Below are 15931 nucleotides of genomic sequence, written 5' to 3' on the forward strand. Positions count from 1 at the left end.
CCATTTGTCTCAATGGCCCCTCAGTGCACCGTGGGGAATAGCAGCAGCACTTGCGCCATGTGTGAGACAAAGAGAAAGGTCTGTTTCAACACCATCAATCCCGCAATCCCACACAGTGACGAGCGAGAGATAGTCACCATCTGTGGACGTGTTTCTCATCACTTTGCCGAAAAGTAAAAACTGCACCAAGCAAAAGTTAAAAGTGTGAACGCCTCAGTGTGGCGTTTTGTCTAGGTGTTTTGGAGATACCTCCCACTATATTCCGCCTTGCCTTTAGTTTTAAATAGCACGGCATTTGCGGCGCACGTCCACACGCGAGATGGTGTTAAGTCTTTTTGCATGTTTTAAAAACAGTTTTTTTTTCCTTTCCTCTCTCTGCACTTCCGTGTCACTCTGCCTCTGCTGTCTGCTTTTCCCTCATTCCCTCTTTTCCTTCATTCCCTGTCCCTGGCTGCAGCACAGCAGCCATTAGCTTTACAAATCCAGCCTTTGATCTCTGATTTGGGCGGGTGCCTAGGAAAGGAGGGGCACTCCGCGTGTGTATGTGTGTGTGTGTGTGCGGTTGTGTGTGCGCGTGCGAACGTGCGTGTGTGCATCGAGCTGTCTATGTAGGCCATTTGAGGGCTAGCTGGCACTGCAGAGGAGGAGGGTTCATGACCGGTCCACTTCTGCCGAGGTATTACAGAGGGAGTCGATTTCCAGGGAAGAGGCCATGATGATAATGCCTGTTCATTTGCATTTGTACTGAGCGAATAAGCAGCCTAATGGTTTAAATATAACTCACTCATGGCTCACTCCTAACACCAGTTTCTCGTCCTCAGACCACAGTCTGTCCAACATCCTACCCTGCAAGATGCTTTCCCTTCACTTACCTTACCCTTCACAGACTCTTGTTCAGTCTCTTAGCGCCTCATCTGTGAGGTTACGTGTCCATGCGCTACATTACCAGGCTCTAATCACTTCTTAGGTCTTTGATAATTGTGAAGGAATTTGAATTTGTCATAGACAGCTGTTATTACGCGTGCCAAATGTGTCTGTCGCGGGTCATTACCATGTCCTTTGAATACTGACTTAGGTTTTATTGGTTTGTTCTCACTGACATGTCTTAGTCTTTTCAAAGGAAAAAACTTTACTGACTTTACTCTAATCTTCATAAATGTATGATTTTGAGTGTAATCTGATTAAAAAAAAATTTGTTGGCAGTTTTAGATTGATTTAAGGACTATATCAACATTTGAGGTTTTTAATAGTACTGGACGGATTGATTTGAAATATTGATGATGTCGATACCAAGTCGGTATCATTATCAGATTACTAGCTTACTGGCTTGATAAGATCAATACTTAAGATTCCCTCTTAAATTTTTTATGTTTGTATTGTAGCTGTTCTACCTCAAAGATATTTTTTGATTATCACTTGAATGATTTGAACAGTTATTTTCTTTTCAGTTTAAGTTAATATATTAAAGTATTTTGTGGACACCTATAAACTTTCTACAAATTCTGTTTTCTAAGACGTTTTATGATATGTCAAACTTAAGTAAAAAGTATCGGTATTGGCGATACTGACCCATTTATTTTCTTGGTATTAGATCGATACCAAAATATACAGTATCGCAGACAACTATACTAGTCTAAAACAAATGATCACATCTACAAAAGTTAGCTCAATTGGTTGAGTTCTTGAGTTTCAGACTTAAGCTGTACTCAAGCAAATAGCAGATTGGCTGAATGCACTTTTCTAGTCATCCTGACGCTATCTCACTCACTAAAGTCCATTCATTCATGCATTGATACACAGATAAGTATCTTGCCCTGGAGCTTACAACATGTAGCAAGAGGAAGTTGGAATCAGACCCACAACTTTTGAATTGCAAGACGAACGCTGTACTCACTGACCCAAAATAAAGACTTGGACTCGTGATTGGAGTTTCGAGGCTTATATTCAATTTTTGCCTCATGTAATCAGGAGACTATGCAAGCTGGTGAATAAGCTGCAGACTGCAGCTCTGACAGGTGAGGCATTACATGCCATGTTATCGTCTGAATGGATGCACTTGATTTACTAGCCGACGATTTTCGTTAATAACAATCTGTTCATGTTTGCTGTAGTTTAATAATTTTAACCGTGAAGATGTTAAACTGAACTCAGTATTGAATCAATTTGGGTTGCATCAGAAAAAATGGAACTTATTTGCTCGCTATTAAGATACCTGCATCATAACCCACTTGATGCTCAAGTGGGTTATGATGCACTTGAGCGTCATAAATAGCACTTCCTATTTTGTTTGATTGGAAATCTGATTAGATTTATTTTACACCCTATCAATTTTCAGTAATTAAAAGCAGCTCATCAGAGGTTTTTGAATACCAAATTAAACACAGAGTTGATTTAACAATTCTGTTTTCCTGTTACAACCTAATCATATTTATTTTAACATTTACAAAAAACATTAAGTTTAAGTATGCATTTCTAATAACTTTGTGTTTCCATACTGTCAAATTTCAGCAGAACAACTTGATCTGTATGTTTGCACATGAATACTGAGATAAATTACCAATGATCAGTTATAAAAACAGACACTAACATTAGCCTAGCATGTTAGCTAGCATCATCAGGAGGGAAACAAATGCTTGTTTCTTGACCACTGTAGGCATATATTTCCATATCTTCATTCTAATGAAAGAAATATGAAATATGAGTGAATCAATACTGAAAAATGGTTAGGCAGAAATATTGAATCCATGTTGAAGCCTGACATTTAAATGATCCAAAAAGTGGTCGGTGACTTGCATGTTGAATCAACGTTAGATTGTGTCTTTAAAATTATGTATGGCTATATATCCTTTATGACTGTCAGAACAACAGTCTGTCCATGGAAGAACAGCCTCCATGAGGTAAACCCTTGTACTTTATGAACCAGCGAAACTGTGAGCTGGGTTAACTTAAGCTTGATTCTGGTTTGGTTGACTTGGGTTTGGGTCTCCTTGGTTCCTTGGGATACCTGCCTCATTCTCTGATGCATAACAAAGCCGCTTCTTGACAGACTCGCTGTCGTCCTGGTCAGTCAGCTTTGGTCAAACTGCTGAGCAGCAACTGAAAAACACAAAAATAAGAATGAGGAACACGGAGTGTTTATCCAATTCAATTTTTCATCCTCTTTAGTTGAACACCAAGATGGCTGCCACAGCAGACACACCCACATGGTAATAAACATTTCAGCAGTACGTTGATGCACAGAATGTTCACATTTGCACACTCTGTAGCTAAAATAAAAGGTTAAGGAATAACTTAACAAGAATTAATCCTTGCTTGTGTAGCATGATGATGTTCTGTGGAAACTGGTTAAGACGAAATATCTCTTACTATTAAGAGAAAAAGATAGCAGCTGATTTTGTGCATTATTTGTTTTGCTTTAGACCGATCAAATCTCCCACAATAGCACACAAAGAAAGGGTACATTTCCATCAAAAAAAGTTTTAAATTTGGGGAAGTTTTCTAGAAAAAGCAGGGAAATTTCTGATTTTGAAAAGTTGAAAATTTGTTAGAGAAAACTCAAATTTTGAGATTCATCTCAGAATTTTTATAGAAATAACAAAGAAAATTTCTGAGTTTGAGAAGTTGGGGGTAACCTAGAATTTTTTTATATTAATCTTAGAAATTTTCTAGAAAAAAAACATGGAACTTTGGACTTTTCTAACTCAAAGTTCCATGTTTTTTCTAGAAAATTTCAGATTTTTGGTGGAAATTTAGTCCTTTTGTTTCCATCTACAATCGCCCTGATATGATGCCTTACTCATGAAGTTGTATGAGTTGAGACACACATCTTCTTGTATATCTGTTATTGGATAATAACAGATATTATTGGATAATAACAGATATACATTTTCATCAGATTTCTGTGCTTGAACACCGTCGACCATTAGCGGCCTGCATTTTGGAAGAGCAGCACCTGTCCTCCCCATCCTGTCCTCTCTCCTATCGTACATCCATCTGTTCATCATCCTGGCCTTTTCTCCTCCTGTTCTCCGCTTCTCCTGAGAAGTAATGAATGGCTTCCCTCACTACGGCGAATTCACCTGTTTCTGCTTCATCCTTCCTCCGCCGCATTAAGTGGGGATTTATGGAGGCGGCTTCCCATTGAACAAAACCATTTGTCTTCCAGTTTGGTTTAACAGCACTCTTTATTCCCTGCAGATTTAAGGATAGCAGGCCAGGAGTAGGTTGGTGGGGAGGGGGCAGTGCCATTAAGGCCTAAGGCCCTCCCAATTTCGCTCACGTTTACTTGGCGAAGGCAAACAGCCCTGAGCAGTCTGCTCCTAAAGAGACCTCTGTGAATAGACGGACGCCTGATGGATCAACCGTAGTGCTAACCGATGCAAGAACACCATCTCATTTCAACCTGTTTAGCTTTGCAATTTAAAAGCAACTTGAAGTGCTTTGAAAAAATATGTATGCCCTTTCAACTTTTCCTCTTATTAAATTTTATTTGGATTTTATGAGAAGTGTGGTAAGCATGTGTTTGACCCCATGAGGAAACAGCCATTATTACTACCTTTTGTTGCAATTACAGCTCCAAGTCTTTTGAGGTATGTCTCTACAAGCTTTGCACATCCAAGCACTGAAATGTTTGCCTTGTCTTCTTTGTGTCCTAGTTCAAGTTCAGCCAGAATAAACTTGAGCACGTTCCAGTTCAGTTGGACAGCAGGGTCTTGGTGAGTTTGAGCTCTTTCATATTTTTTTAACGATGGGTTGAACGGGGTGATTTTCACATTTTGCCATAACCTTTCCCTAAATTTAACTCCTGACCTATGTGGGGTTCCTCTTGGTCCTGATGATGCTCTTTGGCTCATGTTCATATTCTAATGCCCTCTCAGGCCTAGAAACAAATTTTTATGTGTTTCAGCTTTTCATCCACACAAAAACTCAATTTGATATTACTGCAAATGATTATTTATAAAAACTCCAACTAAGTGGAGACATTAAACAACTCTGTAGTTGCATGTGTACATGAGAAAACAGAGGTTTAGGGCCCTGTGCATTACAGGCTGCAACAAATGATGCACCAACATGTCCACATACTTGTTTAGACATAATTTCTAATCAACATTGTCTTGTGTTTTATTAACGTTCTATTCTAATAAGATATTTAAAAGTATTCCTAACTTCTGTATGTATGTCTACAATAATGAACCTCCTGGCACCATGTTTAATTCCTAACAGGAAGTTGTGGTTGTTTTGAAGCATTCTGATTGGCCAATGTAGGCTTTGCTCTATGCCGCCCCCTATGGGTTTGGCATATTTAAAACAACGCTCAGGGTTGGATTTGTGAGGGTTCATGTCTATGAAAACATTTGTGAAACCATTCTCATGTGTACAACATTGCCTTTTAAACCAAAATGGCAGAGATATTCATTTTTATTAAGACCCGGCTGGGTGTGTACAAGGCCTATCACACCTGGGAGGCCTTTTATCGTTGGACTCTACTAAATTATTAGGTAACTTTTACAGGTAATTAAATGTACTGGATTTTTTTTTTTTTAGTTGTATCAAAGTAAATAATCTGAATGCAAAAACAAGGTAAAAAGTTTTCAAAACTACTTACCTTTCCTCCAATTATGACCTTCATGTTGGTTTATCACAGAAAAAACTCCAATAAGATAAAATTAAACAAACATAGTAAATACTTTAGCAAGGCACTGTAGAGTTCGAAAAGCACTTAGAAACACACAAGTAAAGTAAGGCAAAGTTGCTGCAAAGACATTTGTTTCTAAAAGTCCTTTATAGAAATTAAAGCAGCAAAAATGGTGGAGTTTTGTAATTATTTGGTGGCAGTGGATTTTTTTTTTCTTTTTTAAATGCCAGTGACTGTGTCATATAGCTGCATTAGCGTCTCATTACTTTGGAGATAAGGGAGAAGATTCCTTAATGCCTCTTGACAGGCCATGATGTAATTACACAGTGTTTGTTGCGAGTCTACATGATAATTTGTGTTTCCAAGGGATCTGTCATGCGCTCGGGACGCCGGGTACATAAATGATTCAACCCCTCATAAATGTCCTGATTGAAAGCAAAGCTGTTGCCCGGACTCCAACTCCAGCATCTCGTCATCGCCGTACCTTGTGGCCTTAAAAACAGAAACACAAAAATAAACACACACACACAACAACAACAAAAACAAGAAGAAGAAGAAGAAGAAGAAGAAGAAGAAGAAGAGCACACACACACACGCACACACATCACAGCACCCTGGCTTGGCACCGTGAGGCAGAATTATGCATGAAGCTGTGAGAAAAGCTTACCTTTCCCTTCTTGCTCTCTAACCGTGTGCGCGTACGGAGGGGCGATCGAGACGGGGGCGAGCGTGATGCGGGAGAGAGAGAGAGAGAGAGGGAGAGTTTAGCGTGTCTGTGAGATTGCGCGGCGGATCCCCAGAGGCCGCAATTGTTGTTGAATTTACCCGTTCCCACCCTCTGAGCTCGACCTAACAAGGCTGCGCTGCATCTGCATGGGGGCTGTGGAGTTTATGTACACGGCGGAGGCTGTTTGAGAACGGCGTGTGAGCGAGTTTGGGGGCGTTGATTTTTCCCTTTATTTTGTTTCTTTCTTTCTCTCTCTCTTTTTTATTTTGTTTTGGACTATCTGTTTTGAAATCTGTGCGGTGGGCAGGCGATATTAAAGGCAGAGCGAGGTGTTCCTGCGTAGCCGCCGGGCCCGCTGCGCCGCTCCAGCGTTCAGACTGTGACCCCGGCCTTTGGGTGTGTGTGTGTGTGTGTGTGTGAGTATGTGTGAGTATGTGTGTGTGCCTTCATTCTCTTTGTACACACTTCCAAAGATATTTTTGCTCTCCTCCACTTTTCTCCTCTCTTTTCCTCCCTCCCTTCCCTTCTTGTGTTTCTTACAGAACAGAGACCCAGATACTAAAAATCGCCCCTGGTTTATTTGGCCTGTCTCCGTCTATCTCTTTTTTTTGTGTCTCTGTTTTTTGCAGTGTATATCTCCTGATTTTCTTCCCTCTCATCTCCTTTTCTTTTTCTCTTGTATTTATCTTCAGCAAGTGCTCTCACTTTTGCGATCAATACAATTTATTTTTTTATTTTTTTATCTTTTTTGCTTGAAGATCCTGGGGCCGATGTGAGAGGCGCCGGGGGATTTTTGAAGTTAAAATGCTAAACATGTTAAACAGCAAAGATGTTTTGAACATTTGGGAATCATCGGAGGGATGTTAAATGTCTGATTTTTTTTTTTCCTGGCCTCCAGCTGCTTACTGTACATGCATCCGATGTTATAGCTTTTTAAAAGCTCTCTTTGATCTTCCTGTAGTGTTTTATATCATATTTTTTTACATCCTGCATTTAAATCCATTAGTGAATCACTAAATCAGGGATCTAACAGCTGTATTTAGAAAAATGAACGTGTGATATGCATATTTTCCTATTTAGAAATTTACTTTGAAATCAGCTTGCTTCATTTAAAAGCAACACAGAAGCACTTCTCACTTGATGGGAGATTTTTTCCACCCTTGATTTGTGCAGAGACTAACTTACTTTTTGAAATTAAAAGTTTTGCGCATCAAAAAAAAAGAAGATCCTAACAACTGTCCATGGTGGGTTTTCAGAGATCAGAGTTTGTATATTTATGATCTGAGGGAGTTTATTAAAGCCTCAGATTAAACGTGTCATCCTGAAGCCAGGCAGTGTTTTGCAAAAGTATTCAGTCCCGTTCAAATTTCTCACATTTTGGTCAAGTTAGAACCACGTCGGTGTCTTTCAGTTAGAATTTAAACGATGTATGAACACAGAATGTGCATAATTTGAACATGTAAGAGTTTTTTCTTTACTTAGAAAGAAAAACCTTCAAAGGGTCATGTGCGTATGCCAGGTTCTTGAGTTGCTGCAAGTCTTTCTGGGTATGTCTCTATCAGCTTTGAAAACTTGAGCCCATTTTTCTTTCCTAAAACTCTCAATTTCAGTCAGACTGATTGAAGAGACATCAAAAGTATTTCTCTGCTGGATTTAGTGTAGGTCCAGACTTTGACTAGACCACTTTAACACATGAGTATGCTTTAAGGTAAACCATTTATTTGTTTACGGACCTTTACCCCACAATTATACAGTAAAAATATATATGTATGTATATATTTTTTTTTGTAAAAGAGGCCTTTAATCCTTATCTTTTATCTTCACATTTATTGTGTCAATCTGTCACCAAAACGTCCAACAGGACACATTAGGACCTTCTCGTTGTGATGTCTCACATTATTCCAAAGGTCAGAGGTTAGGATTACCTCTGACCTGTGAAGGACCTTTGTAAACCGCTTAGCTTTGTAAAATATTTGACTCATAAGACATTTATGAACACTTAAGCCGACAATGACACATAATACCGTGGCACAACATATCTTTACCTAAGGCTCATTGGGTAGAGAGTTAACCAGAGACGATCCCCCATCTGTTGGCATTTCAGTATTCACCCATTCACATATTCATGGATTTTCCTGTGGAATGCAACTCCAAATTATTTGTGGAAAACTTGCCTATTCTAGATAATATTTTCCATAGAGAAAAACTTAAATATTGGGAAGCTGAAACACGGAGGCGCAGTACCACTCGACACATTATGAGCTGACGTTTGCAAAGGCACCATTTATTTTCCTTTGGGGCTGATTGGCTGTACCCCCAAGAAAGCAAGCGACACTGTTCGTATTATCTTCTGACGCTAAGACTGTTTCCACTGTCCACATGAATGCATGTTAAGGTATGTTTGGTGTTTGAAATATTAAAACATGATCCCCCTAACCTCGGGCGTTCAATTGTTGTGGTGAAATGAATTTTGGGCATTTTTAAAGTACAGAATGATTTTTTTTTCCCCCAACAATTTTTAAACATGAATCCCCACCATCTTGAATTTTATTCAGGAAAACCTAAAAAGAAAGAAAAAAGTACGGCACAGCCGGAAAACTGTAAGAATTTCTTTTTGTTATCATCTGTGATCATCCGCTTTCCACACCACACAAACCCTCCTGCTAATTCTTGATTTTTCAGCACCTGTTTGTTGCACTCCTATGGTCAGATGGACAGGTGGAAGGCTGCTTCATCCCTGATGACTGTCATCATCATTGTCTGTCTGTCCAACCGGTGCTGACGAGCCAGAAAGGCAGCGAGCCAGGAAGCCAGAAAGCAGAACTGGAAGCAAATGCAAATTGCCCCGGCGTCCCGTGCTGGAGAGCAACTGCTAAACTGAAAACATGGAAACCTAAAATATGTAAAACAATATGGGGGAAATAGATGGGATTTCAACAAATGGGTGCAATAGCCTCATCAGTTACAAACCAATTACAATTTAATGGATTTACTTATTAAAATGAGTGATACGCTAAGCACAGATCCGTTTTGTGACTAATTTGGGATCTCAGGAATGAGAACAGCAGTGAAAATATTCCGTTTGGGCTCTTTTACCGGGGAACAAATGCAGCCAGTAGATTAAACAAAATAGAGGCTGCAAGAAGTTGCGCACTGTAGTTCAAGTCAAGTTGCTGCAGATAGACTACTTACTGACAGTCTTTTGAGATGGAAAACTTTAGGTACAACACAAAGTATTTTATTAATAATATTGTTTTTTTGCTCTCTTTTGGATTCTATAGTAAATAGAACAACAAATATCCATCAACTTTTATTCAAAATCAGACACGGGTGCAACCAAATCTGCATTTTATTGACTTATAAAACTAACAAAAACCAAACAGAGCATAAAATGTTAAAATCCTGTTCTTGTAGACAAAGTAGAAAAAGTAATTTTTCATTATTGAGGCCTTCCAGGACTTTCGATGTGACGATTTTGGCCCACGGGACAAAAGGTTTGGACATCTGTGGTGTACTTCGATTGAAATGTTCACCAAGGACACTTTAATAAAGTTGTGCAAATTTATATCTTCAAACTATAATCTGGTCTGATCAGTGATCATTTCGACTGAAGCAATCCGCCCAGAGCAGCACAAAAAGTCAAGCTTTTAATAATCAATACTCCATACTCGATCAGATACACAGAGCTCTTTTCATGTTGTTTTAACATAGCATAAACCTTGAATTTGATGGCTGCTTTTTAGTGCCTGTTTTTTTTTTTTTCAGTCTTACACGTTTCAGCATTCCAAATATTTTCGCAGCCCTCCTGCTGTGACGGCTACAACTCCTATTTAAGGTGAGACCGGAGGCAACGCCAGGCCACGTTTGAGGAAAGCAGTCACTTTAAAACCGGCTCTACTGATATTTCTGAAAACAAAGGCAAAATTATTACAGACATGAAACTTTAAACCGTTTTTAGTATCTCGTGTTAGCTCTTAGTGCATCAATAAAACCGGAGCATCGATAAAAACACACTCTTTGAGTGTTTTATGTTGAGAATGTTCTTCTGGACGTCTTAAAGGCTGGCAACATTTCCAAATCAAGCAAGTTCCATAACAGATATAAAATTTAAGCGGATAAAACGGAGCAACTTTCCTGAACTCTGTTCAGCCTTCCACGTGTTTGCTGAAAGTCTCAGGGCCTGATCTACTAAAGGTTTGCTTGGTACGATGCACAAACCTGACGTAGAAACAACGTACAAGCATACGCTGATCATCAGAAAGCGCAAAATACTATAATTATTAAACCTGAACCAGATTGATACTGAAAATGGGTGACATTGTTTCTCTCCATAACTCAGTGACAGCATCCGCACTGAAGAGCATCATTGGTGTAACGCAATCACTCTAACAAATGGTGTTAGTGGGGAAAAAATAGGTAGAAATTTTGAGTTTCTGCCCAATGGGTCGCCTTTCAAGACCAAGGAACTTAGAAATTAGCTGATTACTGTCAACAGATGATTTCTCGGTTCATTTCTAAATTACATTACCCCACAAATCTGTTTGTCTGTAACAATTGCTTGTGCTTGGAGGTTTGGGAAAATTTTGTTTTTGAAGATCCGAAGTCACGTTTATGGAAAACAAACCTCAATAAAGCCGCACAAGTCCAGCGACAAAAATTAAAGACCGCTGTTTGGACTTGCCTGGCAGCACACCATGACCACAACATGTCGTTCTGGCCTTAAACGTCTCACGGACCTAACACATCAGTTATCTAAAAGTAAATTCAGTATAAATAAGTTTATGTAATGTTCGTAATTACATGTGTGCATCAAGGCATCAGATTGTATTTGCTAACCAGCTCATTTTCACATCCTCCAAATGATTAGTGCAGTCATCAGGTGTAAAAAATGCAATAATTTCTTAACATTTTGTGCTGATAAAAAAAAAAAAGTAGAAATAAAAACACTTACAAGATGCAAGACCGTGATGCATTCTTTGCCATCGTTGGTAGTCACTATTTTATGATGGGCGCAAAGAACTTTCTCTCCTTGTATAATACAGTATTGTTGCAGGAGCAAATGAAGTAAGAGGTAGGAGTTCTTCCTCTCATCTATTTTTGTCCGTTCATATGAGTGGAGGCAACAGGTCTGGAAGGGAAACCCACACATTCATCTCACTGGAAGAACACTTTCCAGTGAATCCTTCAGCATTGCAAAATCAGAAGAGATGTGTGCTCCTTCCAGTGAGTTGTGGTTGTCCTATCAGCGGAATATGTCCAAAAAAAACATGAACATGCTGTAAATACCGAGTGAAACACAAAATAACCTGGTGTATATTCAAAAAGGATGCAACCGAACATTCTTTTTGTTTTAGTTCATGTAAAATTGGCCCCAGCTTTATCTCTAAAGAGAACAACTAAATTACTCACAGTCGTAACAAAACCTTTCGAAGCAGAAAGAGAAATGTGATTTTGAGGAAAACGACGCTCCGTAAAGAGTCTCCATAATTGTTTCTGCAGAATCCACGTGTGCGCATATGGCTCTTCTTGCATGCAGATTATTTATATGCACGTTTTTTTCTTTTTTTTTTTTTACTGCATGGACCACAAGACAGATGACAGTAAACATCAAACCTCTTCTCTTGATGGTCGCCACGGCGATCTCTGTGAATATTAAACACGGAGTTTGAGAATGCGACACCGTAAGTTATGTAGTGAGGAACAAAGAGAGACGTGAAGGAATGAAGGTGGTGGGGGGGCGGGGTTGTGGAGGGGGCAAGAGAGGCAGATGAGACAGAGAAGTGACGGGAACGAGGGAAGAAGAAGAAAAAAGAGAGAGAGAAAGAGAGAGAGAGATTCAGGCATCAGTGCTTTTCCTCCAGGTGTCTTTGGCCTGCATGATTTCATCTGCGCGGCCATAATAAACTTCCTTAATGAAATAAGTAATTAACATATTATAATTGTGCAGCGGATGATTTTGACAGAGATCATTTTCCATATCTAATGCTATGCTAATTTAATCTGTTCCCCTCCTCTGCCCGACACGACCCTTTCTATGATTAAGTTTCATGGCATCTCACTTTCGCTTTTCCTCACCTCTTCCCTTTTTTCTTTCCTTTTTTTTTTTTACTCCCTCTCTTCGCCACCCTTCACCTTCACCCATCCGTTCTCTGCTTTTACTTCCTCTCTCCGTCTCCCGCTCTCCCTCTCTCCGGTGATGGATTGACTCCTCGGCAGAGGTTCAGGGCCTTGTTGTTGTGGAGTTGCAGGCAGAGGGACGTGCACAGATGGCGGGGGAACTGGAGGCTGGGGGTGGAGGCCTGGATCTGTATGTGTGGTCTGATCTCTCTCTCTCTCACTCTCTCTCCGCCCTCCGCCTTCTCTGCATGGAAAAAAATAGGAGAACATGGAGCAGGAAGCGTAGGAGGTGGGGGTAACAGCGCTGATTGAAATATAGCCATAGGCTGGTGGTCATGTGGAGTTTTCTGGCCTTGAGTTTGGTCTCCTGTACTTACAGTTTGGAACGAGCACACTGATATCCAACGAATGGAGCTTCAAAAAGGCTAAAATCAAGGAGTGCTATACATACGATTTTAAAAATAGCTTGTTCGCACCGCCTTAAAAAGTCTTAGATTCATGATGTAGATCTAAAAATATATCTATTTTTTTAAAGGTAAGTTAATCACAGGTCTTACATGTTCTGATGGCCAGGCTTTTTTGTCTTGTGGGATTTTTCTGTCAGGCAAATGTTTGAGTCATGTTTGTTATGCGACTCAAGGTGGTTGAAGCTAGTGGCAACTAGCTGCTAGTATAGCACTAGCTAGCTAGCAAAAGGACATTGGTTCTGGTTCCTGTAGTGGAAACCGAGGGAGGAGAAAAACTAGCTAGCAGGCTCATGTTTTTGCGTCTATTGTGGTTTTATTCTGTATTTATTGCCAGACAATGTTTCTCCTTGACATTGTATCACCTGACAACCCATGCGTTGCTACATTCGTTAAGGTTGTTAGTCTTACACGTTTCTGACATGTTACTGGTTTTAAATTTGAAACCCAGTTGAATGACATACAATACAAATATTGTAATATGCTGTGTATGATGCAGCATAATCCAGTTCGGTTTGACTGCATTTGTTTTTGTTTTCCAACTTTTTCATTAGTGGAAAAATAATTTGAAAGAGTCACTTTTATGAGCAGATGGTTGTAATAATTTGCCCCTCAGATTCATTTTAATCCACCTGACAGTCTTCGAGTCTCTCGATGCTGCTGCCTTTTCCTGGTTCTTTATTGGTTCTGATCTGTAACGCCAACTTTGATAGGCTCCCGATTTGTATTCCAAGGACTACAACGCATAAGAGAAAAAAAAAAGTTCACCATGTTCCTTCATTCAAGGCAGAAGTATTGATTTAAACAGAAAATGTTGATATTATAAGTTAATATATCAAAGTTATTTTCAAGAAGCTGAAAATAAAAAGAAACAATAGGAAGATACGTATTTTCAGAGCAAATCATGGAAAAATTTGACTTTGAACTGTTTGATTTTGTGATTTGCTCAATGCAAATAGATGGAGCTGCCTGAGTAGAGGTCTTCATTTGTTATTTGTAAAGGTAATCTTCCCATCTTTAGTGTCCTCCTAATACCATTGACATGTTAGTAAACTAGCATGTTTAGGTCGTTAGCATGCTACGATTAGCTTTGATTTGAAGTGCGACAGGAAAACTGTTCCAGTCACCTTCAGAAAAGATAAAAAGTAGAATACTACCCATCAACACAAAATCAGATTTCTGTATTCAAATCCCAACAGCATGATTATGTAATGACTGTCATTTTCTGAATCTGTATTTGAGCTAACATAAAGGAGATTGGAAGTCCTCTCTAATTATAACGTGTTAGCAGAGCAAGAAATGTTTATATTTCAAAGATTTAGATGTGAGATGTCTTTTATTAGAGTTTCTAAGTGCTTAAGTCATGCATTGTCGATGAGACATGATCAGCAGGCGGGACTCTGGGAAAACGTTGCGGTCCTCCATGTTCCACACGGTTTCTGACAGAAAGCAGCAAGACATGGAGGGAGGCGCTTGAACGAGACGAAGGGTCGGATGTGAAGAGTGGGAGGCGAGGGACGAATGAAACCACCCAGCTGTGGTTTGATCCATCCCGTGTGATGGCAGGACCCTCTTCTCTCACTCCATTTCTTTAACTCTCCGAGTCCCCAAAGTCTTTCCATCCGCTGGCTTTCCAGAGCAGAAGGAGTTATCCTCTGGGGATGCTCCAATTTCTGTCACCCATGAAATGATGCACACAGCATAGCCCAGTGCGAAAAGCCCCCACCGCCACCGCATCGCACACCAACACCCACTTTTCCCTCCCCTAAATCCACAACTTAAGTACACAGAGAGCTTGTACACGGAGAGGATTCCCACCTTCCACCACTGGAATAAAAAACGCAGTCCCTGTTGATTTCTGCATCCACGACTTCTGGCTCCTAGGAGTTTTTATTATTGAAGGAAGATGTTGTTCTGTTGGGTTCTGCGTCATTTTCCAGTTGTCAGCACTCAAATTCAATTTTTCTGAAAATGTGATTATACAAAACTAAAAGAAAGTGTTTTTCCTACAGAAATGATTTGCAATGGCCTACAAACTCATTGAATAAACTGCTGACTTTATGGTTTTTGGCACAATCCTCATAATGGATAAGCCACCAGAGGTCATTAGTAAAAACAGCTGGCCGTATCCACGCATATTAATAGAAAGTTGAGTGGAAGGAAAAAAATCATATCAAAATGAGCTTATACATCAGCCCCGAAAGGGATGTTAGGCAAAGCAGAGGTATGTGATACTGTATATTTTGGTAACGATCCAAAAATAAGGCTCTTATTGCCGATACTGATTCTGAAAGTGATACGATACTTTTTATTGAAGCTTGATATATCATCAAACCTCTGACATATAAGTGTTTTTTGCCCCTTTGGATTATTTTGTTCAAACTATAACAGAATTTGGACAAACTTTATAGGCATCTACAAAAAACTTTGAATGCCACGCTAACACGATTTGTGTAAATTTTCCTAAAATATAGTGCAAGAAAATGTTTTGGTGGCAAATCAAAACACAATCTTATCTGAGGTAGCATAAAATTTCATGTTTGAAAGTAATCTTATCAGTATTGATCCAATACTGATACCAACTTAGTATCGATATGATCGGTGCTTTGGATCGATCTGCCCAATATGCTGCGCTGTAAAGTGCACTGACTTGCTTTTCAGTAGGTTGAAATGTGCAATGTCAAAATATTTCTGTGAAACTGAATCTTGGATTTTCATTAACTGGCCATAATCATCAAAATAAACACAAACAAAAATCTTAAATATCTCATTTATTTTTGGAATTGAATACTGATTATGTTAATACGCATCATATTGCAGATGGCTACAGCTGTCAGGACAGAATAAGAAAGGGAATCGGTGAGCATGAGCAGAAAAGAGCAGTAAATTATGCAAAAGCTGTATTCTGTTAAGCAATTTCCCTTTTTCTAAGTTGAATGCACAGGAACAAAAGACACATAAATATTGTAGTGATAGAGGCCGAGCCTG

Source organism: Poecilia latipinna, unplaced genomic scaffold (genome assembly GCF_001443285.1).
Source record: "Poecilia latipinna isolate Pla-1442-1.1 unplaced genomic scaffold, P_latipinna-1.0 Scaffold653, whole genome shotgun sequence".
Taxonomy (NCBI): Eukaryota; Metazoa; Chordata; class Actinopteri; order Cyprinodontiformes; family Poeciliidae; genus Poecilia; species Poecilia latipinna.